Genomic DNA, 23,731 nt, shown 5'->3' on the forward strand with positions numbered 1-23,731 from the left:
AAACCGAGACCGGAATGAGATGGGTGACCATCACACCTACATAAGAATGTTCTTTCGCAAATAATGATTTTCTGTTTTAAAGTCATGTTGATGTTTATGCATTTCTTGTCATTTAGTCTGTTGTTATGACATCATCCCATCGGGGTATAAGTTAGATACAATAACTTAATTTCCTGTGTTTGCTACTCTAGCTCTACGATTCCTCTCCACTACTTAATCGCAGAACAGGAGCTATTCACTCCTGGCACACTTATACAGTGCGTTATCAACAATTTATTTGTATAGTGTTCAAGATTGACCTCTGAAGAGAGAGGAGTATATTTGAAATGATAGTATCAGATAAATTTCTCTTGGCGTGAATTTACATGGATGCACAACTATCCATGGATGATACAGTTATGTGCCGCGTACTCTATTGGCCGCTAATCAATTGAAAACTTTGAAAGAGACGAAAAAAGAAATGCATCGGCCGGGAATCGAACCCGGGCCGCCCGCGTGGCAGGCGAGCATTCTACCACTGAACCACCGATGCTTATAACTACTTAGTGTTTAACTTGATCATATATGGACACATGTTACCTGATATGTATGGTATATAGCATGTTAATCATACTGACGTTGTCGGCAGAAACGCGACACAAATATATTTGACAAGAGGAAATCGACGTTAATTTAGATCCCATCTGTTCAGCCGCAGTGTAATCGCAGCTCGTGGTTGAAATATAATGACCAGAAATATGCTACTGTCGGCTTCGTGTATAATTTGAAACTTACCGTGGTTAAAATCGTGATATGAAAAGGGGGAGGGATAATTAATCAAGTCTTTCAAAGGAGAATTAATAGCGAAATGAAAAATTCTGTAACGTGACATGATTTTCAGTTGTGGTTTCATATGGCAGACACATATTAGTCATTGATTCAACTGTATAGTCGACTCAGTATGGCACATATATATGTTTGAATGCATTATTATGCTGAATAAATGCGCCTTTATATTGAACGGTTTCTGCTTCCGATATTTACAACCTGGTAAAATTGTGTGAGCTTTGAATACTCTCCTGTCAGGCTGTCAGCTGAATCATATTTATCATATGTTGACACAATCATAAATGTATTAGGCTCGGCAAGAACGCTTTAATATATAGCTTAATTTTAGCTTGTTATACTAAGTCCGATGTGGTCTAGTGGTTAGGATTTCTGGTTTTCACCCAGACGGCCCGGGTTCGATTCCCGGCGTCGGAGCTTTAATTTTTTTGTGATCGGGTGAAACATGTAACATTTCATGAAAAAGATGAAAAAAGGATTCACAGAATCATCTAAGCGAAATAAATTGCAATTAATTCTCGCAGCATATATTATCATGCAGTTTGCATCTTCCACAGTGATGTGCCTTCAAGTGTCAATGAAACCGAGACCGGAATGAGATGGGTGACCATCACACCTACATAAGAATGTTCTTTCGCAAATAATGATTTTCTGTTTTAAAGTCATGTTGATGTTTATGCATTTCTTGTCATTTAGTCTGTTGTTATGACATCATCCCATCGGGGTATAAGTTAGATACAATAACTTAATTTCCTGTGTTTGCTACTCTAGCTCTACGATTCCTCTCCACTACTTAATCGCAGAACAGGAGCTATTCACTCCTGGCACACTTATACAGTGCGTTATCAACAATTTATTTGTATAGTGTTCAAGATTGACCTCTGAAGAGAGAGGAGTATATTTGAAATGATAGTATCAGATAAATTTCTCTTGGCGTGAATTTACATGGATGCACAACTATCCATGGATGATACAGTTATGTGCCGCGTACTCTATTGGCCGCTAATCAATTGAAAACTTTGAAAGAGACGAAAAAAGAAATGCATCGGCCGGGAATCGAACCCGGGCCGCCCGCGTGGCAGGCGAGCATTCTACCACTGAACCACCGATGCTTATAACTACTTAGTGTTTAACTTGATCATATATGGACACATGTTACCTGATATGTATGGTATATAGCATGTTAATCATACTGACGTTGTCGGCAGAAACGCGACACAAATATATTTGACAAGAGGAAATCGACGTTAATTTAGATCCCATCTGTTCAGCCGCAGTGTAATCGCAGCTCGTGGTTGAAATATAATGACCAGAAATATGCTACTGTCGGCTTCGTGTATAATTTGAAACTTACCGTGGTTAAAATCGTGATATGAAAAGGGGGAGGGATAATTAATCAAGTCTTTCAAAGGAGAATTAATAGCGAAATGAAAAATTCTGTAACGTGACATGATTTTCAGTTGTGGTTTCATATGGCAGACACATATTAGTCATTGATTCAACTGTATAGTCGACTCAGTATGGCACATATATATGTTTGAATGCATTATTATGCTGAATAAATGCGCCTTTATATTGAACGGTTTCTGCTTCCGATATTTACAACCTGGTAAAATTGTGTGAGCTTTGAATACTCTCCTGTCAGGCTGTCAGCTGAATCATATTTATCATATGTTGACACAATCATAAATGTATTAGGCTCGGCAAGAACGCTTTAATATATAGCTTAATTTTAGCTTGTTATACTAAGTCCGATGTGGTCTAGTGGTTAGGATTTCTGGTTTTCACCCAGACGGCCCGGGTTCGATTCCCGGCGTCGGAGCTTTAATTTTTTTGTGATCGGGTGAAACATGTAACATTTCATGAAAAAGATGAAAAAAGGATTCACAGAATCATCTAAGCGAAATAAATTGCAATTAATTCTCGCAGCATATATTATCATGCAGTTTGCATCTTCCACAGTGATGTGCCTTCAAGTGTCAATGAAACCGAGACCGGAATGAGATGGGTGACCATCACACCTACATAAGAATGTTCTTTCGCAAATAATGATTTTCTGTTTTAAAGTCATGTTGATGTTTATGCATTTCTTGTCATTTAGTCTGTTGTTATGACATCATCCCATCGGGGTATAAGTTAGATACAATAACTTAATTTCCTGTGTTTGCTACTCTAGCTCTACGATTCCTCTCCACTACTTAATCGCAGAACAGGAGCTATTCACTCCTGGCACACTTATACAGTGCGTTATCAACAATTTATTTGTATAGTGTTCAAGATTGACCTCTGAAGAGAGAGGAGTATATTTGAAATGATAGTATCAGATAAATTTCTCTTGGCGTGAATTTACATGGATGCACAACTATCCATGGATGATACAGTTATGTGCCGCGTACTCTATTGGCCGCTAATCAATTGAAAACTTTGAAAGAGACGAAAAAAGAAATGCATCGGCCGGGAATCGAACCCGGGCCGCCCGCGTGGCAGGCGAGCATTCTACCACTGAACCACCGATGCTTATAACTACTTAGTGTTTAACTTGATCGTATATGGACACATGTTACCTGATATGTATGGTATATAGCATGTTAATCATACTGACGTTGTCGGCAGAAACGCGACACAAATATATTTGACAAGAGGAAATCGACGTTAATTTAGATCCCATCTGTTCAGCCGCAGTGTAATCGCAGCTCGTGGTTGAAATATAATGACCAGAAATATGCTACTGTCGGCTTCGTGTATAATTTGAAACTTACCGTGGTTAAAATCGTGATATGAAAAGGGGGAGGGATAATTAATCAAGTCTTTCAAAGGAGAATTAATAGCGAAATGAAAAATTCTGTAACGTGACATGATTTTCAGTTGTGGTTTCATATGGCAGACACATATTAGTCATTGATTCAACTGTATAGTCGACTCAGTATGGCACATATATATGTTTGAATGCATTATTATGCTGAATAAATGCGCCTTTATATTGAACGGTTTCTGCTTCCGATATTTACAACCTGGTAAAATTGTGTGAGCTTTGAATACTCTCCTGTCAGGCTGTCAGCTGAATCATATTTATCATATGTTGACACAATCATAAATGTATTAGGCTCGGCAAGAACGCTTTAATATATAGCTTAATTTAAGCTTGTTATACTAAGTCCGATGTGGTCTAGTGGTTAGGATTTCTGGTTTTCACCCAGACGGCCCGGGTTCGATTCCCGGCGTCGGAGCTTTAATTTTTTTGTGATCGGGTGAAACATGTAACATTTCATGAAAAAGATGAAAAAAGGATTCACAGAATCATCTAAGCGAAATAAATTGCAATTAATTCTCGCAGCATATATTATCATGCAGTTTGCATCTTCCACAGTGATGTGCCTTCAAGTGTCAATGAAACCGAGACCGGAATGAGATGGGTGACCATCACACCTACATAAGAATGTTCTTTCGCAAATAATGATTTTCTGTTTTAAAGTCATGTTGATGTTTATGCATTTCTTGTCATTTAGTCTGTTGTTATGACATCATCCCATCGGGGTATAAGTTAGATACAATAACTTAATTTCCTGTGTTTGCTACTCTAGCTCTACGATTCCTCTCCACTACTTAATCGCAGAACAGGAGCTATTCACTCCTGGCACACTTATACAGTGCGTTATCAACAATTTATTTGTATAGTGTTCAAGATTGACCTCTGAAGAGAGAGGAGTATATTTGAAATGATAGTATCAGATAAATTTCTCTTGGCGTGAATTTACATGGATGCACAACTATCCATGGATGATACAGTTATGTGCCGCGTACTCTATTGGCCGCTAATCAATTGAAAACTTTGAAAGAGACGAAAAAAGAAATGCATCGGCCGGGAATCGAACCCGGGCCGCCCGCGTGGCAGGCGAGCATTCTACCACTGAACCACCGATGCTTATAACTACTTAGTGTTTAACTTGATCATATATGGACACATGTTACCTGATATGTATGGTATATAGCATGTTAATCATACTGACGTTGTCGGCAGAAACGCGACACAAATATATTTGACAAGAGGAAATCGACGTTAATTTAGATCCCATCTGTTCAGCCGCAGTGTAATCGCAGCTCGTGGTTGAAATATAATGACCAGAAATATGCTACTGTCGGCTTCGTGTATAATTTGAAACTTACCGTGGTTAAAATCGTGATATGAAAAGGGGGAGGGATAATTAATCAAGTCTTTCAAAGGAGAATTAATAGCGAAATGAAAAATTCTGTAACGTGACATGATTTTCAGTTGTGGTTTCATATGGCAGACACATATTAGTCATTGATTCAACTGTATAGTCGACTCAGTATGGCACATATATATGTTTGAATGCATTATTATGCTGAATAAATGCGCCTTTATATTGAACGGTTTCTGCTTCCGATATTTACAACCTGGTAAAATTGTGTGAGCTTTGAATACTCTCCTGTCAGGCTGTCAGCTGAATCATATTTATCATATGTTGACACAATCATAAATGTATTAGGCTCGGCAAGAACGCTTTAATATATAGCTTAATTTAAGCTTGTTATACTAAGTCCGATGTGGTCTAGTGGTTAGGATTTCTGGTTTTCACCCAGACGGCCCGGGTTCGATTCCCGGCGTCGGAGCTTTAATTTTTTTGTGATCGGGTGAAACATGTAACATTTCATGAAAAAGATGAAAAAAGGATTCACAGAATCATCTAAGCGAAATAAATTGCAATTAATTCTCGCAGCATATATTATCATGCAGTTTGCATCTTCCACAGTGATGTGCCTTCAAGTGTCAATGAAACCGAGACCGGAATGAGATGGGTGACCATCACACCTACATAAGAATGTTCTTTCGCAAATAATGATTTTCTGTTTTAAAGTCATGTTGATGTTTATGCATTTCTTGTCATTTAGTCTGTTGTTATGACATCATCCCATCGGGGTATAAGTTAGATACAATAACTTAATTTCCTGTGTTTGCTACTCTAGCTCTACGATTCCTCTCCACTACTTAATCGCAGAACAGGAGCTATTCACTCCTGGCACACTTATACAGTGCGTTATCAACAATTTATTTGTATAGTGTTCAAGATTGACCTCTGAAGAGAGAGGAGTATATTTGAAATGATAGTATCAGATAAATTTCTCTTGGCGTGAATTTACATGGATGCACAACTATCCATGGATGATACAGTTATGTGCCGCGTACTCTATTGGCCGCTAATCAATTGAAAACTTTGAAAGAGACGAAAAAAGAAATGCATCGGCCGGGAATCGAACCCGGGCCGCCCGCGTGGCAGGCGAGCATTCTACCACTGAACCACCGATGCTTATAACTACTTAGTGTTTAACTTGATCATATATGGACACATGTTACCTGATATGTATGGTATATAGCATGTTAATCATACTGACGTTGTCGGCAGAAACGCGACACAAATATATTTGACAAGAGGAAATCGACGTTAATTTAGATCCCATCTGTTCAGCCGCAGTGTAATCGCAGCTCGTGGTTGAAATATAATGACCAGAAATATGCTACTGTCGGCTTCGTGTATAATTTGAAACTTACCGTGGTTAAAATCGTGATATGAAAAGGGGGAGGGATAATTAATCAAGTCTTTCAAAGGAGAATTAATAGCGAAATGAAAAATTCTGTAACGTGACATGATTTTCAGTTGTGGTTTCATATGGCAGACACATATTAGTCATTGATTCAACTGTATAGTCGACTCAGTATGGCACATATATATGTTTGAATGCATTATTATGCTGAATAAATGCGCCTTTATATTGAACGGTTTCTGCTTCCGATATTTACAACCTGGTAAAATTGTGTGAGCTTTGAATACTCTCCTGTCAGGCTGTCAGCTGAATCATATTTATCATATGTTGACCCAATCATAAATGTATTAGGCTCGGCAAGAACGCTTTAATATATAGCTTAATTTTAGCTTGTTATACTAAGTCCGATGTGGTCTAGTGGTTAGGATTTCTGGTTTTCACCCAGACGGCCCGGGTTCGATTCCCGGCGTCGGAGCTTTAATTTTTTTGTGATCGGGTGAAACATGTAACATTTCATGAAAAAGATGAAAAAAGGATTCACAGAATCATCTAAGCGAAATAAATTGCAATTAATTCTCGCAGCATATATTATCATGCAGTTTGCATCTTCCACAGTGATGTGCCTTCAAGTGTCAATGAAACCGAGACCGGAATGAGATGGGTGACCATCACACCTACATAAGAATGTTCTTTCGCAAATAATGATTTTCTGTTTTAAAGTCATGTTGATGTTTATGCATTTCTTGTCATTTAGTCTGTTGTTATGACATCATCCCATCGGGGTATAAGTTAGATACAATAACTTAATTTCCTGTGTTTGCTACTCTAGCTCTACGATTCCTCTCCACTACTTAATCGCAGAACAGGAGCTATTCACTCCTGGCACACTTATACAGTGCGTTATCAACAATTTATTTGTATAGTGTTCAAGATTGACCTCTGAAGAGAGAGGAGTATATTTGAAATGATAGTATCAGATAAATTTCTCTTGGCGTGAATTTACATGGATGCACAACTATCCATGGATGATACAGTTATGTGCCGCGTACTCTATTGGCCGCTAATCAATTGAAAACTTTGAAAGAGACGAAAAAAGAAATGCATCGGCCGGGAATCGAACCCGGGCCGCCCGCGTGGCAGGCGAGCATTCTACCACTGAACCACCGATGCTTATAACTACTTAGTGTTTAACTTGATCATATATGGACACATGTTACCTGATATGTATGGTATATAGCATGTTAATCATACTGACGTTGTCGGCAGAAACGCGACACAAATATATTTGACAAGAGGAAATCGACGTTAATTTAGATCCCATCTGTTCAGCCGCAGTGTAATCGCAGCTCGTGGTTGAAATATAATGACCAGAAATATGCTACTGTCGGCTTCGTGTATAATTTGAAACTTACCGTGGTTAAAATCGTGATATGAAAAGGGGGAGGGATAATTAATCAAGTCTTTCAAAGGAGAATTAATAGCGAAATGAAAAATTCTGTAACGTGACATGATTTTCAGTTGTGGTTTCATATGGCAGACACATATTAGTCATTGATTCAACTGTATAGTCGACTCAGTATGGCACATATATATGTTTGAATGCATTATTATGCTGAATAAATGCGCCTTTATATTGAACGGTTTCTGCTTCCGATATTTACAACCTGGTAAAATTGTGTGAGCTTTGAATACTCTCCTGTCAGGCTGTCAGCTGAATCATATTTATCATATGTTGACACAATCATAAATGTATTAGGCTCGGCAAGAACGCTTTAATATATAGCTTAATTTTAGCTTGTTATACTAAGTCCGATGTGGTCTAGTGGTTAGGATTTCTGGTTTTCACCCAGACGGCCCGGGTTCGATTCCCGGCGTCGGAGCTTTAATTTTTTTGTGATCGGGTGAAACATGTAACATTTCATGAAAAAGATGAAAAAAGGATTCACAGAATCATCTAAGCGAAATAAATTGCAATTAATTCTCGCAGCATATATTATCATGCAGTTTGCATCTTCCACAGTGATGTGCCTTCAAGTGTCAATGAAACCGAGACCGGAATGAGATGGGTGACCATCACACCTACATAAGAATGTTCTTTCGCAAATAATGATTTTCTGTTTTAAAGTCATGTTGATGTTTATGCATTTCTTGTCATTTAGTCTGTTGTTATGACATCATCCCATCGGGGTATAAGTTAGATACAATAACTTAATTTCCTGTGTTTGCTACTCTAGCTCTACGATTCCTCTCCACTACTTAATCGCAGAACAGGAGCTATTCACTCCTGGCACACTTATACAGTGCGTTATCAACAATTTATTTGTATAGTGTTCAAGATTGACCTCTGAAGAGAGAGGAGTATATTTGAAATGATAGTATCAGATAAATTTCTCTTGGCGTGAATTTACATGGATGCACAACTATCCATGGATGATACAGTTATGTGCCGCGTACTCTATTGGCCGCTAATCAATTGAAAACTTTGAAAGAGACGAAAAAAGAAATGCATCGGCCGGGAATCGAACCCGGGCCGCCCGCGTGGCAGGCGAGCATTCTACCACTGAACCACCGATGCTTATAACTACTTAGTGTTTAACTTGATCATATATGGACACATGTTACCTGATATGTATGGTATATAGCATGTTAATCATACTGACGTTGTCGGCAGAAACGCGACACAAATATATTTGACAAGAGGAAATCGACGTTAATTTAGATCCCATCTGTTCAGCCGCAGTGTAATCGCAGCTCGTGGTTGAAATATAATGACCAGAAATATGCTACTGTCGGCTTCGTGTATAATTTGAAACTTACCGTGGTTAAAATCGCGATATGAAAAGGGGGAGGGATAATTAATCAAGTCTTTCAAAGGAGAATTAATAGCGAAATGAAAAATTCTGTAACGTGACATGATTTTCAGTTGTGGTTTCATATGGCAGACACATATTAGTCATTGATTCAACTGTATAGTCGACTCAGTATGGCACATATATATGTTTGAATGCATTATTATGCTGAATAAATGCGCCTTTATATTGAACGGTTTCTGCTTCCGATATTTACAACCTGGTAAAATTGTGTGAGCTTTGAATACTCTCCTGTCAGGCTGTCAGCTGAATCATATTTATCATATGTTGACACAATCATAAATGTATTAGGCTCGGCAAGAACGCTTTAATATATAGCTTAATTTTAGCTTGTTATACTAAGTCCGATGTGGTCTAGTGGTTAGGATTTCTGGTTTTTGATCGATCGAGTGGACCTTGATGCGAACGGACGTACATTTTGTCAAAAGTGAAATTACACTCTGTTTATATGTTATTGCTCGGATTTCCAAGCTAGATAAAGGATTAATGTGATTCTGACTTGTAACAGTAGTAAGTCTTTTTCATTATATTGCAAAATTTCGTCGTAAAGTAACATTTGTAGACACGTAAACATCATTGTGTAAGAAGAGGTCCCGAAGGGGAATTTATTAGGATTTTTATTTTTTATTTCATCATGGAAAGACTCCCGTCATTATTGACTAGCACGATACAGAATGCTTGTGAACAATTTCGTAACATTACATTTACAGTGCACGGAGAAAATGATAAAGCCAGAATTTCGATTATGTTTACTAATCAAGAGAGTATCAAAAGTAAGCGTAAATCCAATTCTACAAATAAACGTGACAATAAAAGACTGAGGGAATATACTGAAAACAATAGTGACACTATAATAACAGAATGTGCCACAAATGCTCAGTGTTCAAATAATGCAGATAATTGTGTCGAATTAGTTAGCGATATGGACGTTCAAATTACCCCGAATGGCACCCCAACAACGTTAACAGGTGAAATTCAATCAGCTGAGAATGTAAATATTGATTTGTGTGTATACAATACAGGTAAATCGCCTGACTTATCGGAATGTGTAAACAATAACAAAGATGTAAATAAAGCTAAAAACGCATGTTCAGTGGACAATATTGAAGAAATTAAAGTAGCCAAAGAATATTGGAAATTGGATGATGATTCTGATTTCTTTTCTACTTTTAAGTTCCGTAAAGCGAAAGATAGAACATGTGTCAAATCGCCGGCTACAAATATTTGTGTTAAAACGAAAGAAATTAACAATTCAAATAAAAGAACTGAAGAAAGTGAAACAGATGATTCTGATATAAAAATCGTACATGATGCAAGTGATGATGAAAAATGTGATTTGATTTCCAAATTTGTCCTGAAAAAAAGTAGGAATAGAATTGGTCAACTGATATGCAAAATTGAAAATACGGGTAGACTAATTATTTTTGATATGGACCAAAACACATACGAAGAACTAACTAGCAGTGACCGATATTACAAAAAGTTCAATACAGTATTGACACAAGACTTCAGTGATGTTCGTGAAACGCAGTATATGAATGCTGAAATTGAACAGGCAATACTTCAAATGATAGACTATGCTAAAAATAAAAAATTGTTGTAAATAATTTGTTGGTAAATATAATTTTTGTGAGCATGCGCGTATGTATTTGTAAGATTGAGTGTATGCTAGTTTTTTTTTTGCCTGCGGAATTTTTTATGACTGTTTTCTCATAAACATTGTTTTACATTGATGAATATCAACGTTTTGATCGTGAATTCGCATGGTGGAATGGAATCCAGCCCCGTACGAACATTTGATTATTTCGTTTCGCTTTTCGTCACTTTATTTACTGAAAACAAAGACAATTATCAGTTAATTTTATGTTTCATTTTGTATTCTGCGTAGGTTTCTAATATAAATTGAATGATTGAGCTGCATGAAAGATTAGTGTGAGGTAGCATGATAGTATAGGGACTTGATGTTTTCATAAATATGTTGTAAATTGATGTAGAAGATAATAATGATTTGTGCAATAAATTTTATCAAGATAAAAAAAAAAAGGATTTCTGGTTTTCACCCAGACGGCCCGGGTTCGATTCCCGGCGTCGGAGCTTTAATTTTTTTGTGATCGGGTGAAACATGTAACATTTCATGAAAAAGATGAAAAAAGGATTCACAGAATCATCTAAGCGAAATAAATTGCAATTAATTCTCGCAGCATATATTATCATGCAGTTTGCATCTTCCACAGTGATGTGCCTTCAAGTGTCAATGAAACCGAGACCGGAATGAGATGGGTGACCATCACACCTACATAAGAATGTTCTTTCGCAAATAATGATTTTCTGTTTTAAAGTCATGTTGATGTTTATGCATTTCTTGTCATTTAGTCTGTTGTTATGACATCATCCCATCGGGGTATAAGTTAGATACAATAACTTAATTTCCTGTGTTTGCTACTCTAGCTCTACGATTCCTCTCCACTACTTAATCGCAGAACAGGAGCTATTCACTCCTGGCACACTTATACAGTGCGTTATCAACAATTTATTTGTATAGTGTTCAAGATTGACCTCTGAAGAGAGAGGAGTATATTTGAAATGATAGTATCAGATAAATTTCTCTTGGCGTGAATTTACATGGATGCACAACTATCCATGGATGATACAGTTATGTGCCGCGTACTCTATTGGCCGCTAATCAATTGAAAACTTTGAAAGAGACGAAAAAAGAAATGCATCGGCCGGGAATCGAACCCGGGCCGCCCGCGTGGCAGGCGAGCATTCTACCACTGAACCACCGATGCTTATAACTACTTAGTGTTTAACTTGATCATATATGGACACATGTTACCTGATATGTATGGTATATAGCATGTTAATCATACTGACGTTGTCGGCAGAAACGCGACACAAATATATTTGACAAGAGGAAATCGACGTTAATTTAGATCCCATCTGTTCAGCCGCAGTGTAATCGCAGCTCGTGGTTGAAATATAATGACCAGAAATATGCTACTGTCGGCTTCGTGTATAATTTGAAACTTACCGTGGTTAAAATCGTGATATGAAAAGGGGGAGGGATAATTAATCAAGTCTTTCAAAGGAGAATTAATAGCGAAATGAAAAATTCTGTAACGTGACATGATTTTCAGTTGTGGTTTCATATGGCAGACACATATTAGTCATTGATTCAACTGTATAGTCGACTCAGTATGGCACATATATATGTTTGAATGCATTATTATGCTGAATAAATGCGCCTTTATATTGAACGGTTTCTGCTTCCGATATTTACAACCTGGTAAAATTGTGTGAGCTTTGAATACTCTCCTGTCAGGCTGTCAGCTGAATCATATTTATCATATGTTGACACAATCATAAATGTATTAGGCTCGGCAAGAACGCTTTAATATATAGCTTAATTTTAGCTTGTTATACTAAGTCCGATGTGGTCTAGTGGTTAGGATTTCTGGTTTTCACCCAGACGGCCCGGGTTCGATTCCCGGCGTCGGAGCTTTAATTTTTTTGTGATCGGGTGAAACATGTAACATTTCATGAAAAAGATGAAAAAAGGATTCACAGAATCATCTAAGCGAAATAAATTGCAATTAATTCTCGCAGCATATATTATCATGCAGTTTGCATCTTCCACAGTGATGTGCCTTCAAGTGTCAATGAAACCGAGACCGGAATGAGATGGGTGACCATCACACCTACATAAGAATGTTCTTTCGCAAATAATGATTTTCTGTTTTAAAGTCATGTTGATGTTTATGCATTTCTTGTCATTTAGTCTGTTGTTATGACATCATCCCATCGGGGTATAAGTTAGATACAATAACTTAATTTCCTGTGTTTGCTACTCTAGCTCTACGATTCCTCTCCACTACTTAATCGCAGAACAGGAGCTATTCACTCCTGGCACACTTATACAGTGCGTTATCAACAATTTATTTGTATAGTGTTCAAGATTGACCTCTGAAGAGAGAGGAGTATATTTGAAATGATAGTATCAGATAAATTTCTCTTGGCGTGAATTTACATGGATGCACAACTATCCATGGATGATACAGTTATGTGCCGCGTACTCTATTGGCCGCTAATCAATTGAAAACTTTGAAAGAGACGAAAAAAGAAATGCATCGGCCGGGAATCGAACCCGGGCCGCCCGCGTGGCAGGCGAGCATTCTACCACTGAACCACCGATGCTTATAACTACTTAGTGTTTAACTTGATCATATATGGACACATGTTACCTGATATGTATGGTATATAGCATGTTAATCATACTGACGTTGTCGGCAGAAACGCGACACAAATATATTTGACAAGAGGAAATCGACGTTAATTTAGATCCCATCTGTTCAGCCGCAGTGTAATCGCAGCTCGTGGTTGAAATATAATGACCAGAAATATGCTACTGTCGGCTTCGTGTATAATTTGAAACTTACCGTGGTTAAAATCGTGATATGAAAAGGGGGAGGGATAATTAATCAAGTCTTTCAAAGGAGAATTAATAGCGAAATGAAAAATTCTGTAACGTGACATGATTTTCAGTTGTGGTTTCATATGGCAGACACATATTAGTCATTGATTCAACTGTATAGTCGACTCAGTATGGCACATATATATGTTTGAATGCATTATTATGCTGAATAAATGCGCCTTTATATTGAACGGTTTCTGCTTCCGATATTTACAACCTGGTAAAATTGTGTGAGCTTTGAATACTCTCCTGTCAGGCTGTCAGCTGAATCATATTTATCATATGTTGACACAATCATAAATGTATTAGGCTCGGCAAGAACGCTTTAATATATAGCTTAATTTTAGCTTGTTATACTAAGTCCGATGTGGTCTAGTGGTTAGGATTTCTGGTTTTCACCCAGACGGCCCGGGTTCGATTCCCGGCGTCGGAGCTTTAATTTTTTTGTGATCGGGTGAAACATGTAACATTTCATGAAAAAGATGAAAAAAGGATTCACAGAATCATCTAAGCGAAATAAATTGCAATTAATTCTCGCAGCATATATTATCATGCAGTTTGCATCTTCCACAGTGATGTGCCTTCAAGTGTCAATGAAACCGAGACCGGAATGAGATGGGTGACCATCACACCTACATAAGAATGTTCTTTCGCAAATAATGATTTTCTGTTTTAAAGTCATGTTGATGTTTATGCATTTCTTGTCATTTAGTCTGTTGTTATGACATCATCCCATCGGGGTATAAGTTAGATACAATAACTTAATTTCCTGTGTTTGCTACTCTAGCTCTACGATTCCTCTCCACTACTTAATCGCAGAACAGGAGCTATTCACTCCTGGCACACTTATACAGTGCGTTATCAACAATTTATTTGTATAGTGTTCAAGATTGACCTCTGAAGAGAGAGGAGTATATTTGAAATGATAGTATCAGATAAATTTCTCTTGGCGTGAATTTACATGGATGCACAACTATCCATGGATGATACAGTTATGTGCCGCGTACTCTATTGGCCGCTAATCAATTGAAAACTTTGAAAGAGACGAAAAAAGAAATGCATCGGCCGGGAATCGAACCCGGGCCGCCCGCGTGGCAGGCGAGCATTCTACCACTGAACCACCGATGCTTATAACTACTTAGTGTTTAACTTGATCATATATGGACACATGTTACCTGATATGTATGGTATATAGCATGTTAATCATACTGACGTTGTCGGCAGAAACGCGACACAAATATATTTGACAAGAGGAAATCGACGTTAATTTAGATCCCATCTGTTCAGCCGCAGTGTAATCGCAGCTCGTGGTTGAAATATAATGACCAGAAATATGCTACTGTCGGCTTCGTGTATAATTTGAAACTTACCGTGGTTAAAATCGTGATATGAAAAGGGGGAGGGATAATTAATCAAGTCTTTCAAAGGAGAATTAATAGCGAAATGAAAAATTCTGTAACGTGACATGATTTTCAGTTGTGGTTTCATATGGCAGACACATATTAGTCATTGATTCAACTGTATAGTCGACTCAGTATGGCACATATATATGTTTGAATGCATTATTATGCTGAATAAATGCGCCTTTATATTGAACGGTTTCTGCTTCCGATATTTACAACCTGGTAAAATTGTGTGAGCTTTGAATACTCTCCTGTCAGGCTGTCAGCTGAATCATATTTATCATATGTTGACACAATCATAAATGTATTAGGCTCGGCAAGAACGCTTTAATATATAGCTTAATTTTAGCTTGTTATACTAAGTCCGATGTGGTCTAGTGGTTAGGATTTCTGGTTTTCACCCAGACGGCCCGGGTTCGATTCCCGGCGTCGGAGCTTTAATTTTTTTGTGATCGGGTGAAACATGTAACATTTCATGAAAAAGATGAAAAAAGGATTCACAGAATCATCTAAGCGAAATAAATTGCAATTAATTCTCGCAGCATATATTATCATGCAGTTTGCATCTTCCACAGTGATGTGCCTTCAAGTGTCAATGAAACCGAGACCGGAATGAGATGGGTGACCATCACACCTACATAAGAATGTTCTTTCGCAAATAATGATTTTCTGTTTTAAAGTCATGTTGATGTTTATGCATTTCTTGTCATTTAGTCTGTTGTTATGACATCATCCCATCGGGGTATAAGTTAGATACAATAACTTAATTTCCTGTGTTTGCTACTCTAGCTCTACGATTCCTCTCCACTACTTAATCGCAGAACAGGAGCTATTCACTCCTGGCACACTTATACAGTGCGTTATCAACAATTTATTTGTATAGTGTTCAAGATTGACCTCTGAAGAGAGAGGAGTATATTTGAAATGATAGTATCAGATAAATTTCTCTTGGCGTGAATTTACATGGATGCACAACTATCCATGGATGATACAGTTATGTGCCGCGTACTCTATTGGCCGCTAATCAATTGAAAACTTTGAAAGAGACGAAAAAAGAAATGCATCGGCCGGGAATCGAACCCGGGCCGCCCGCGTGGCAGGCGAGCATTCTACCACTGAACCACCGATGCTTATAACTACTTAGTGTTTAACTTGATCATATATGGACACATGTTACCTGATATGTATGGTATATAGCATGTTAATCATACTGACGTTGTCGGCAGAAACGCGACACAAATATATTTGACAAGAGGAAATCGACGTTAATTTAGATCCCATCTGTTCAGCCGCAGTGTAATCGCAGCTCGTGGTTGAAATATAATGACCAGAAATATGCTACTGTCGGCTTCGTGTATAATTTGAAACTTACCGTGGTTAAAATCGCGATATGAAAAGGGGGAGGGATAATTAATCAAGTCTTTCAAAGGAGAATTAATAGCGAAATGAAAAATTCTGTAACGTGACATGATTTTCAGTTGTGGTTTCATATGGCAGACACATATTAGTCATTGATTCAACTGTATAGTCGACTCAGTATGGCACATATATATGTTTGAATGCATTATTATGCTGAATAAATGCGCCTTTATATTGAACGGTTTCTGCTTCCGATATTTACAACCTGGTAAAATTGTGTGAGCTTTGAATACTCTCCTGTCAGGCTGTCAGCTGAATCATATTTATCATATGTTGACACAATCATAAATGTATTAGGCTCGGCAAGAACGCTTTAATATATAGCTTAATTTTAGCTTGTTATACTAAGTCCGATGTGGTCTAGTGGTTAGGATTTCTGGTTTTCACCCAGACGGCCCGGGTTCGATTCCCGGCGTCGGAGCTTTAATTTTTTTGTGATCGGGTGAAACATGTAACATTTCATGAAAAAGATGAAAAAAGGATTCACAGAATCATCTAAGCGAAATAAATTGCAATTAATTCTCGCAGCATATATTATCATGCAGTTTGCATCTTCCACAGTGATGTGCCTTCAAGTGTCAATGAAACCGAGACCGGAATGAGATGGGTGACCATCACACCTACATAAGAATGTTCTTTCGCAAATAATGATTTTCTGTTTTAAAGTCATGTTGATGTTTATGCATTTCTTGTCATTTAGTCTGTTGTTATGACATCATCCCATCGGGGTATAAGTTAGATACAATAACTTAATTTCCTGTGTTTGCTACTCTAGCTCTACGATTCCTCTCCACTACTTAATCGCAGAACAGGAGCTATTCACTCCTGGCACACTTATACAGTGCGTTATCAACAATTTATTTGTATAGTGTTCAAGATTGACCTCTGAAGAGAGAGGAGTATATTTGAAATGATAGTATCAGATAAATTTCTCTTGGCGTGAATTTACATGGATGCACAACTATCCATGGATGATACAGTTATGTGCCGCGTACTCTATTGGCCGCTAATCAATTGAAAACTTTGAAAGAGACGAAAAAAGAAATGCATCGGCCGGGAATCGAACCCGGGCCGCCCGCGTGGCAGGCGAGCATTCTACCACTGAACCACCGATGCTTATAACTACTTAGTGTTTAACTTGATCATATATGGACACATGTTACCTGATATGTATGGTATATAGCATGTTAATCATACTGACGTTGTCGGCAGAAACGCGACACAAATATATTTGACAAGAGGAAATCGACGTTAATTTAGATCCCATCTGTTCAGCCGCAGTGTAATCGCAGCTCGTGGTTGAAATATAATGACCAGAAATATGCTACTGTCGGCTTCGTGTATAATTTGAAACTTACCGTGGTTAAAATCGTGATATGAAAAGGGGGAGGGATAATTAATCAAGTCTTTCAAAGGAGAATTAATAGCGAAATGAAAAATTCTGTAACGTGACATGATTTTCAGTTGTGGTTTCATATGGCAGACACATATTAGTCATTGATTCAACTGTATAGTCGACTCAGTATGGCACATATATATGTTTGAATGCATTATTATGCTGAATAAATGCGCCTTTATATTGAACGGTTTCTGCTTCCGATATTTACAACCTGGTAAAATTGTGTGAGCTTTGAATACTCTCCTGTCAGGCTGTCAGCTGAATCATATTTATCATATGTTGACACAATCATAAATGTATTAGGCTCGGCAAGAACGCTTTAATATATAGCTTAATTTTAGCTTGTTATACTAAGTCCGATGTGGTCTAGTGGTTAGGATTTCTGGTTTTCACCCAGACGGCCCGGGTTCGATTCCCGGCGTCGGAGCTTTAATTTTTTTGTGATCGGGTGAAACATGTAACATTTCATGAAAAAGATGAAAAAAGGATTCACAGAATCATCTAAGCGAAATAAATTGCAATTAATTCTCGCAGCATATATTATCATGCAGTTTGCATCTTCCACAGTGATGTGCCTTCAAGTGTCAATGAAACCGAGACCGGAATGAGATGGGTGACCATCACACCTACATAAGAATGTTCTTTCGCAAATAATGATTTTCTGTTTTAAAGTCATGTTGATGTTTATGCATTTCTTGTCATTTAGTCTGTTGTTATGACATCATCCCATCGGGGTATAAGTTAGATACAATAACTTAATTTCCTGTGTTTGCTACTCTAGCTCTACGATTCCTCTCCACTACTTAATCGCAGAACAGGAGCTATTCACTCCTGGCACACTTATACAGTGCGTTATCAACAATTTATTTGTATAGTGTTCAAGATTGACCTCTGAAGAGAGAGGAGTATATTTGAAATGATAGTATCAGATAAATTTCTCTTGGCGTGAATTTACATGGATGCACAACTATCCATGGATGATACAGTTATGTGCCGCGTACTCTATTGGCCGCTAATCAATTGAAAACTTTGAAAGAGACGAAAAAAGAAATGCATCGGCCGGGAATCGAACCCGGGCCGCCCGCGTGGCAGGCGAGCATTCTACCACTGAACCACCGATGCTTATAACTACTTAGTGTTTAACTTGATCATATATGGACACATGTTACCTGATATGTATGGTATATAGCATGTTAATCATACTGACGTTGTCGGCAGAAACGCGACACAAATATATTTGACAAGAGGAAATCGACGTTAATTTAGATCCCATCTGTTCAGCCGCAGTGTAATCGCAGCTCGTGGTTGAAATATAATGACCAGAAATATGCTACTGTCGGCTTCGTGTATAATTTGAAACTTACCGTGGTTAAAATCGCGATATGAAAAGGGGGAGGGATAATTAATCAAGTCTTTCAAAGGAGAATTAATAGCGAAATGAAAAATTCTGTAACGTGACATGATTTTCAGTTGTGGTTTCATATGGCAGACACATATTAGTCATTGATTCAACTGTATAGTCGACTCAGTATGGCACATATATATGTTTGAATGCATTATTATGCTGAATAAATGCGCCTTTATATTGAACGGTTTCTGCTTCCGATATTTACAACCTGGTAAAATTGTGTGAGCTTTGAATACTCTCCTGTCAGGCTGTCAGCTGAATCATATTTATCATATGTTGACACAATCATAAATGTATTAGGCTCGGCAAGAACGCTTTAATATATAGCTTAATTTTAGCTTGTTATACTAAGTCCGATGTGGTCTAGTGGTTAGGATTTCTGGTTTTTGATCGATCGAGTGGACCTTGATGCGAACGGACGTACATTTTGTCAAAAGTGAAATTACACTCTGTTTATATGTTATTGCTCGGATTTCCAAGCTAGATAAAGGATTAATGTGATTCTGACTTGTAACAGTAGTAAGTCTTTTTCATTATATTGCAAAATTTCGTCGTAAAGTAACATTTGTAGACACGTAAACATCATTGTGTAAGAAGAGGTCCCGAAGGGGAATTTATTAGGATTTTTATTTTTTATTTCATCATGGAAAGACTCCCGTCATTATTGACTAGCACGATACAGAATGCTTGTGAACAATTTCGTAACATTACATTTACAGTGCACGGAGAAAATGATAAAGCCAGAATTTCGATTATGTTTACTAATCAAGAGAGTATCAAAAGTAAGCGTAAATCCAATTCTACAAATAAACGTGACAATAAAAGACTGAGGGAATATACTGAAAACAATAGTGACACTATAATAACAGAATGTGCCACAAATGCTCAGTGTTCAAATAATGCAGATAATTGTGTCGAATTAGTTAGCGATATGGACGTTCAAATTACCCCGAATGGCACCCCAACAACGTTAACAGGTGAAATTCAATCAGCTGAGAATGTAAATATTGATTTGTGTGTATACAATACAGGTAAATCGCCTGACTTATCGGAATGTGTAAACAATAACAAAGATGTAAATAAAGCTAAAAACGCATGTTCAGTGGACAATATTGAAGAAATTAAAGTAGCCAAAGAATATTGGAAATTGGATGATGATTCTGATTTCTTTTCTACTTTTAAGTTCCGTAAAGCGAAAGATAGAACATGTGTCAAATCGCCGGCTACAAATATTTGTGTTAAAACGAAAGAAATTAACAATTCAAATAAAAGAACTGAAGAAAGTGAAACAGATGATTCTGATATAAAAATCGTACATGATGCAAGTGATGATGAAAAATGTGATTTGATTTCCAAATTTGTCCTGAAAAAAAGTAGGAATAGAATTGGTCAACTGATATGCAAAATTGAAAATACGGGTAGACTAATTATTTTTGATATGGACCAAAACACATACGAAGAACTAACTAGCAGTGACCGATATTACAAAAAGTTCAATACAGTATTGACACAAGACTTCAGTGATGTTCGTGAAACGCAGTATATGAATGCTGAAATTGAACAGGCAATACTTCAAATGATAGACTATGCTAAAAATAAAAAATTGTTGTAAATAATTTGTTGGTAAATATAATTTTTGTGAGCATGCGCGTATGTATTTGTAAGATTGAGTGTATGCTAGTTTTTTTTTTGCCTGCGGAATTTTTTATGACTGTTTTCTCATAAACATTGTTTTACATTGATGAATATCAACGTTTTGATCGTGAATTCGCATGGTGGAATGGAATCCAGCCCCGTACGAACATTTGATTATTTCGTTTCGCTTTTCGTCACTTTATTTACTGAAAACAAAGACAATTATCAGTTAATTTTATGTTTCATTTTGTATTCTGCGTAGGTTTCTAATATAAATTGAATGATTGAGCTGCATGAAAGATTAGTGTGAGGTAGCATGATAGTATAGGGACTTGATGTTTTCATAAATATGTTGTAAATTGATGTAGAAGATAATAATGATTTGTGCAATAAATTTTATCAAGATAAAAAAAAAAAGGATTTCTGGTTTTCACCCAGACGGCCCGGGTTCGATTCCCGGCGTCGGAGCTTTAATTTTTTTGTGATCGGGTGAAACATGTAACATTTCATGAAAAAGATGAAAAAAGGATTCACAGAATCATCTAAGCGAAATAAATTGCAATTAATTCTCGCAGCATATATTATCATGCAGTTTGCATCTTCCACAGTGATGTGCCTTCAAGTGTCAATGAAACCGAGACCGGAATGAGATGGGTGACCATCACACCTACATAAGAATGTTCTTTCGCAAATAATGATTTTCTGTTTTAAAGTCATGTTGATGTTTATGCATTTCTTGTCATTTAGTCTGTTGTTATGACATCATCCCATCGGGGTATAAGTTAGATACAATAACTTAATTTCCTGTGTTTGCTACTCTAGCTCTACGATTCCTCTCCACTACTTAATCGCAGAACAGGAGCTATTCACTCCTGGCACACTTATACAGTGCGTTATCAACAATTTATTTGTATAGTGTTCAAGATTGACCTCTGAAGAGAGAGGAGTATATTTGAAATGATAGTATCAGATAAATTTCTCTTGGCGTGAATTTACATGGATGCACAACTATCCATGGATGATACAGTTATGTGCCGCGTACTCTATTGGCCGCTAATCAATTGAAAACTTTGAAAGAGACGAAAAAAGAAATGCATCGGCCGGGAATCGAACCCGGGCCGCCCGCGTGGCAGGCGAGCATTCTACCACTGAACCACCGATGCTTATAACTACTTAGTGTTTAACTTGATCATATATGGACACATGTTACCTGATATGTATGGTATATAGCATGTTAATCATACTGACGTTGTCGGCAGAAACGCGACACAAATATATTTGACAAGAGGAAATCGACGTTAATTTAGATCCCATCTGTTCAGCCGCAGTGTAATCGCAGCTCGTGGTTGAAATATAATGACCAGAAATATGCTACTGTCGGCTTCGTGTATAATTTGAAACTTACCGTGGTTAAAATCGTGATATGAAAAGGGGGAGGGATAATTAATCAAGTCTTTCAAAGGAGAATTAATAGCGAAATGAAAAATTCTGTAACGTGACATGATTTTCAGTTGTGGTTTCATATGGCAGACACATATTAGTCATTGATTCAACTGTATAGTCGACTCAGTATGGCACATATATATGTTTGAATGCATTATTATGCTGAATAAATGCGCCTTTATATTGAACGGTTTCTGCTTCCGATATTTACAACCTGGTAAAATTGTGTGAGCTTTGAATACTCTCCTGTCAGGCTGTCAGCTGAATCATATTTATCATATGTTGACACAATCATAAATGTATTAGGCTCGGCAAGAACGCTTTAATATATAGCTTAATTTTAGCTTGTTATACTAAGTCCGATGTGGTCTAGTGGTTAGGATTTCTGGTTTTCACCCAGACGGCCCGGGTTCGATTCCCGGCGTCGGAGCTTTAATTTTTTTGTGATCGGGTGAAACATGTAACATTTCATGAAAAAGATGAAAAAAGGATTCACAGAATCATCTAAGCGAAATAAATTGCAATTAATTCTCGCAGCATATATTATCATGCAGTTTGCATCTTCCACAGTGATGTGCCTTCAAGTGTCAATGAAACCGAGACCGGAATGAGATGGGTGACCATCACACCTACATAAGAATGTTCTTTCGCAAATAATGATTTTCTGTTTTAAAGTCATGTTGATGTTTATGCATTTCTTGTCATTTAGTCTGTTGTTATGACATCATCCCATCGGGGTATAAGTTAGATACAATAACTTAATTTCCTGTGTTTGCTACTCTAGCTCTACGATTCCTCTCCACTACTTAATCGCAGAACAGGAGCTATTCACTCCTGGCACACTTATACAGTGCGTTATCAACAATTTATTTGTATAGTGTTCAAGATTGACCTCTGAAGAGAGAGGAGTATATTTGAAATGATAGTATCAGATAAATTTCTCTTGGCGTGAATTTACATGGATGCACAACTATCCATGGATGATACAGTTATGTGCCGCGTACTCTATTGGCCGCTAATCAATTGAAAACTTTGAAAGAGACGAAAAAAGAAATGCATCGGCCGGGAATCGAACCCGGGCCGCCCGCGTGGCAGGCGAGCATTCTACCACTGAACCACCGATGCTTATAACTACTTAGTGTTTAACTTGATCATATATGGACACATGTTACCTGATATGTATGGTATATAGCATGTTAATCATACTGACGTTGTCGGCAGAAACGCGACACAAATATATTTGACAAGAGGAAATCGACGTTAATTTAGATCCCATCTGTTCAGCCGCAGTGTAAT

At 37.4% G+C, this 23,731-nt stretch overlaps 27 non-coding genes across 27 annotated transcripts; 12 read left to right on the plus strand and 15 right to left on the minus strand.

The window, feature by feature from the left end:
- Positions 1-461: 461 nt before the first annotated feature.
- On the minus strand, positions 462-532 carry Trnag-gcc (transfer RNA glycine (anticodon GCC)). Its single transcript has one exon. It is a non-coding gene; the product is annotated as a tRNA-Gly (tRNA).
- Positions 533-1,170: 638 nt separating this feature from the next.
- On the plus strand, positions 1,171-1,242 carry Trnae-uuc (transfer RNA glutamic acid (anticodon UUC)). The gene has a single exon. It is a non-coding gene; the product is annotated as a tRNA-Glu (tRNA).
- A 624-nt stretch (positions 1,243-1,866) lies between these two features.
- Trnag-gcc (transfer RNA glycine (anticodon GCC)) lies at positions 1,867-1,937 on the minus strand. The gene has a single exon. It is a non-coding gene; the product is annotated as a tRNA-Gly (tRNA).
- Positions 1,938-2,575: 638 nt separating this feature from the next.
- On the plus strand, positions 2,576-2,647 carry Trnae-uuc (transfer RNA glutamic acid (anticodon UUC)). The gene has a single exon. It is a non-coding gene; the product is annotated as a tRNA-Glu (tRNA).
- A 624-nt stretch (positions 2,648-3,271) lies between these two features.
- On the minus strand, positions 3,272-3,342 carry Trnag-gcc (transfer RNA glycine (anticodon GCC)). The gene has a single exon. It is a non-coding gene; the product is annotated as a tRNA-Gly (tRNA).
- A 638-nt stretch (positions 3,343-3,980) lies between these two features.
- On the plus strand, positions 3,981-4,052 carry Trnae-uuc (transfer RNA glutamic acid (anticodon UUC)). Its single transcript has one exon. It is a non-coding gene; the product is annotated as a tRNA-Glu (tRNA).
- A 624-nt stretch (positions 4,053-4,676) lies between these two features.
- On the minus strand, positions 4,677-4,747 carry Trnag-gcc (transfer RNA glycine (anticodon GCC)). Its single transcript has one exon. It is a non-coding gene; the product is annotated as a tRNA-Gly (tRNA).
- A 638-nt stretch (positions 4,748-5,385) lies between these two features.
- Positions 5,386-5,457, plus strand: Trnae-uuc (transfer RNA glutamic acid (anticodon UUC)). The gene has a single exon. It is a non-coding gene; the product is annotated as a tRNA-Glu (tRNA).
- A 624-nt stretch (positions 5,458-6,081) lies between these two features.
- Positions 6,082-6,152, minus strand: Trnag-gcc (transfer RNA glycine (anticodon GCC)). Its single transcript has one exon. It is a non-coding gene; the product is annotated as a tRNA-Gly (tRNA).
- Positions 6,153-6,790: 638 nt separating this feature from the next.
- Trnae-uuc (transfer RNA glutamic acid (anticodon UUC)) lies at positions 6,791-6,862 on the plus strand. Its single transcript has one exon. It is a non-coding gene; the product is annotated as a tRNA-Glu (tRNA).
- Positions 6,863-7,486: 624 nt separating this feature from the next.
- Trnag-gcc (transfer RNA glycine (anticodon GCC)) lies at positions 7,487-7,557 on the minus strand. The gene has a single exon. It is a non-coding gene; the product is annotated as a tRNA-Gly (tRNA).
- A 638-nt stretch (positions 7,558-8,195) lies between these two features.
- Positions 8,196-8,267, plus strand: Trnae-uuc (transfer RNA glutamic acid (anticodon UUC)). The gene has a single exon. It is a non-coding gene; the product is annotated as a tRNA-Glu (tRNA).
- Positions 8,268-8,891: 624 nt separating this feature from the next.
- Trnag-gcc (transfer RNA glycine (anticodon GCC)) lies at positions 8,892-8,962 on the minus strand. Its single transcript has one exon. It is a non-coding gene; the product is annotated as a tRNA-Gly (tRNA).
- A 3,013-nt stretch (positions 8,963-11,975) lies between these two features.
- Positions 11,976-12,046, minus strand: Trnag-gcc (transfer RNA glycine (anticodon GCC)). Its single transcript has one exon. It is a non-coding gene; the product is annotated as a tRNA-Gly (tRNA).
- A 638-nt stretch (positions 12,047-12,684) lies between these two features.
- Trnae-uuc (transfer RNA glutamic acid (anticodon UUC)) lies at positions 12,685-12,756 on the plus strand. Its single transcript has one exon. It is a non-coding gene; the product is annotated as a tRNA-Glu (tRNA).
- Positions 12,757-13,380: 624 nt separating this feature from the next.
- Positions 13,381-13,451, minus strand: Trnag-gcc (transfer RNA glycine (anticodon GCC)). The gene has a single exon. It is a non-coding gene; the product is annotated as a tRNA-Gly (tRNA).
- A 638-nt stretch (positions 13,452-14,089) lies between these two features.
- On the plus strand, positions 14,090-14,161 carry Trnae-uuc (transfer RNA glutamic acid (anticodon UUC)). The gene has a single exon. It is a non-coding gene; the product is annotated as a tRNA-Glu (tRNA).
- A 624-nt stretch (positions 14,162-14,785) lies between these two features.
- On the minus strand, positions 14,786-14,856 carry Trnag-gcc (transfer RNA glycine (anticodon GCC)). Its single transcript has one exon. It is a non-coding gene; the product is annotated as a tRNA-Gly (tRNA).
- A 638-nt stretch (positions 14,857-15,494) lies between these two features.
- On the plus strand, positions 15,495-15,566 carry Trnae-uuc (transfer RNA glutamic acid (anticodon UUC)). Its single transcript has one exon. It is a non-coding gene; the product is annotated as a tRNA-Glu (tRNA).
- A 624-nt stretch (positions 15,567-16,190) lies between these two features.
- Positions 16,191-16,261, minus strand: Trnag-gcc (transfer RNA glycine (anticodon GCC)). Its single transcript has one exon. It is a non-coding gene; the product is annotated as a tRNA-Gly (tRNA).
- A 638-nt stretch (positions 16,262-16,899) lies between these two features.
- Positions 16,900-16,971, plus strand: Trnae-uuc (transfer RNA glutamic acid (anticodon UUC)). Its single transcript has one exon. It is a non-coding gene; the product is annotated as a tRNA-Glu (tRNA).
- A 624-nt stretch (positions 16,972-17,595) lies between these two features.
- On the minus strand, positions 17,596-17,666 carry Trnag-gcc (transfer RNA glycine (anticodon GCC)). The gene has a single exon. It is a non-coding gene; the product is annotated as a tRNA-Gly (tRNA).
- A 638-nt stretch (positions 17,667-18,304) lies between these two features.
- Positions 18,305-18,376, plus strand: Trnae-uuc (transfer RNA glutamic acid (anticodon UUC)). Its single transcript has one exon. It is a non-coding gene; the product is annotated as a tRNA-Glu (tRNA).
- Positions 18,377-19,000: 624 nt separating this feature from the next.
- On the minus strand, positions 19,001-19,071 carry Trnag-gcc (transfer RNA glycine (anticodon GCC)). Its single transcript has one exon. It is a non-coding gene; the product is annotated as a tRNA-Gly (tRNA).
- A 3,013-nt stretch (positions 19,072-22,084) lies between these two features.
- On the minus strand, positions 22,085-22,155 carry Trnag-gcc (transfer RNA glycine (anticodon GCC)). The gene has a single exon. It is a non-coding gene; the product is annotated as a tRNA-Gly (tRNA).
- A 638-nt stretch (positions 22,156-22,793) lies between these two features.
- On the plus strand, positions 22,794-22,865 carry Trnae-uuc (transfer RNA glutamic acid (anticodon UUC)). The gene has a single exon. It is a non-coding gene; the product is annotated as a tRNA-Glu (tRNA).
- A 624-nt stretch (positions 22,866-23,489) lies between these two features.
- Trnag-gcc (transfer RNA glycine (anticodon GCC)) lies at positions 23,490-23,560 on the minus strand. Its single transcript has one exon. It is a non-coding gene; the product is annotated as a tRNA-Gly (tRNA).
- Positions 23,561-23,731: the final 171 nt, after the last annotated feature.

Source organism: Mytilus californianus, unplaced genomic scaffold (assembly GCF_021869535.1).
Source record: "Mytilus californianus isolate M0D057914Y unplaced genomic scaffold, xbMytCali1.0.p SCAF_12, whole genome shotgun sequence".
NCBI lineage: Eukaryota > Metazoa > Mollusca > Bivalvia > Mytilida > Mytilidae > Mytilus > Mytilus californianus.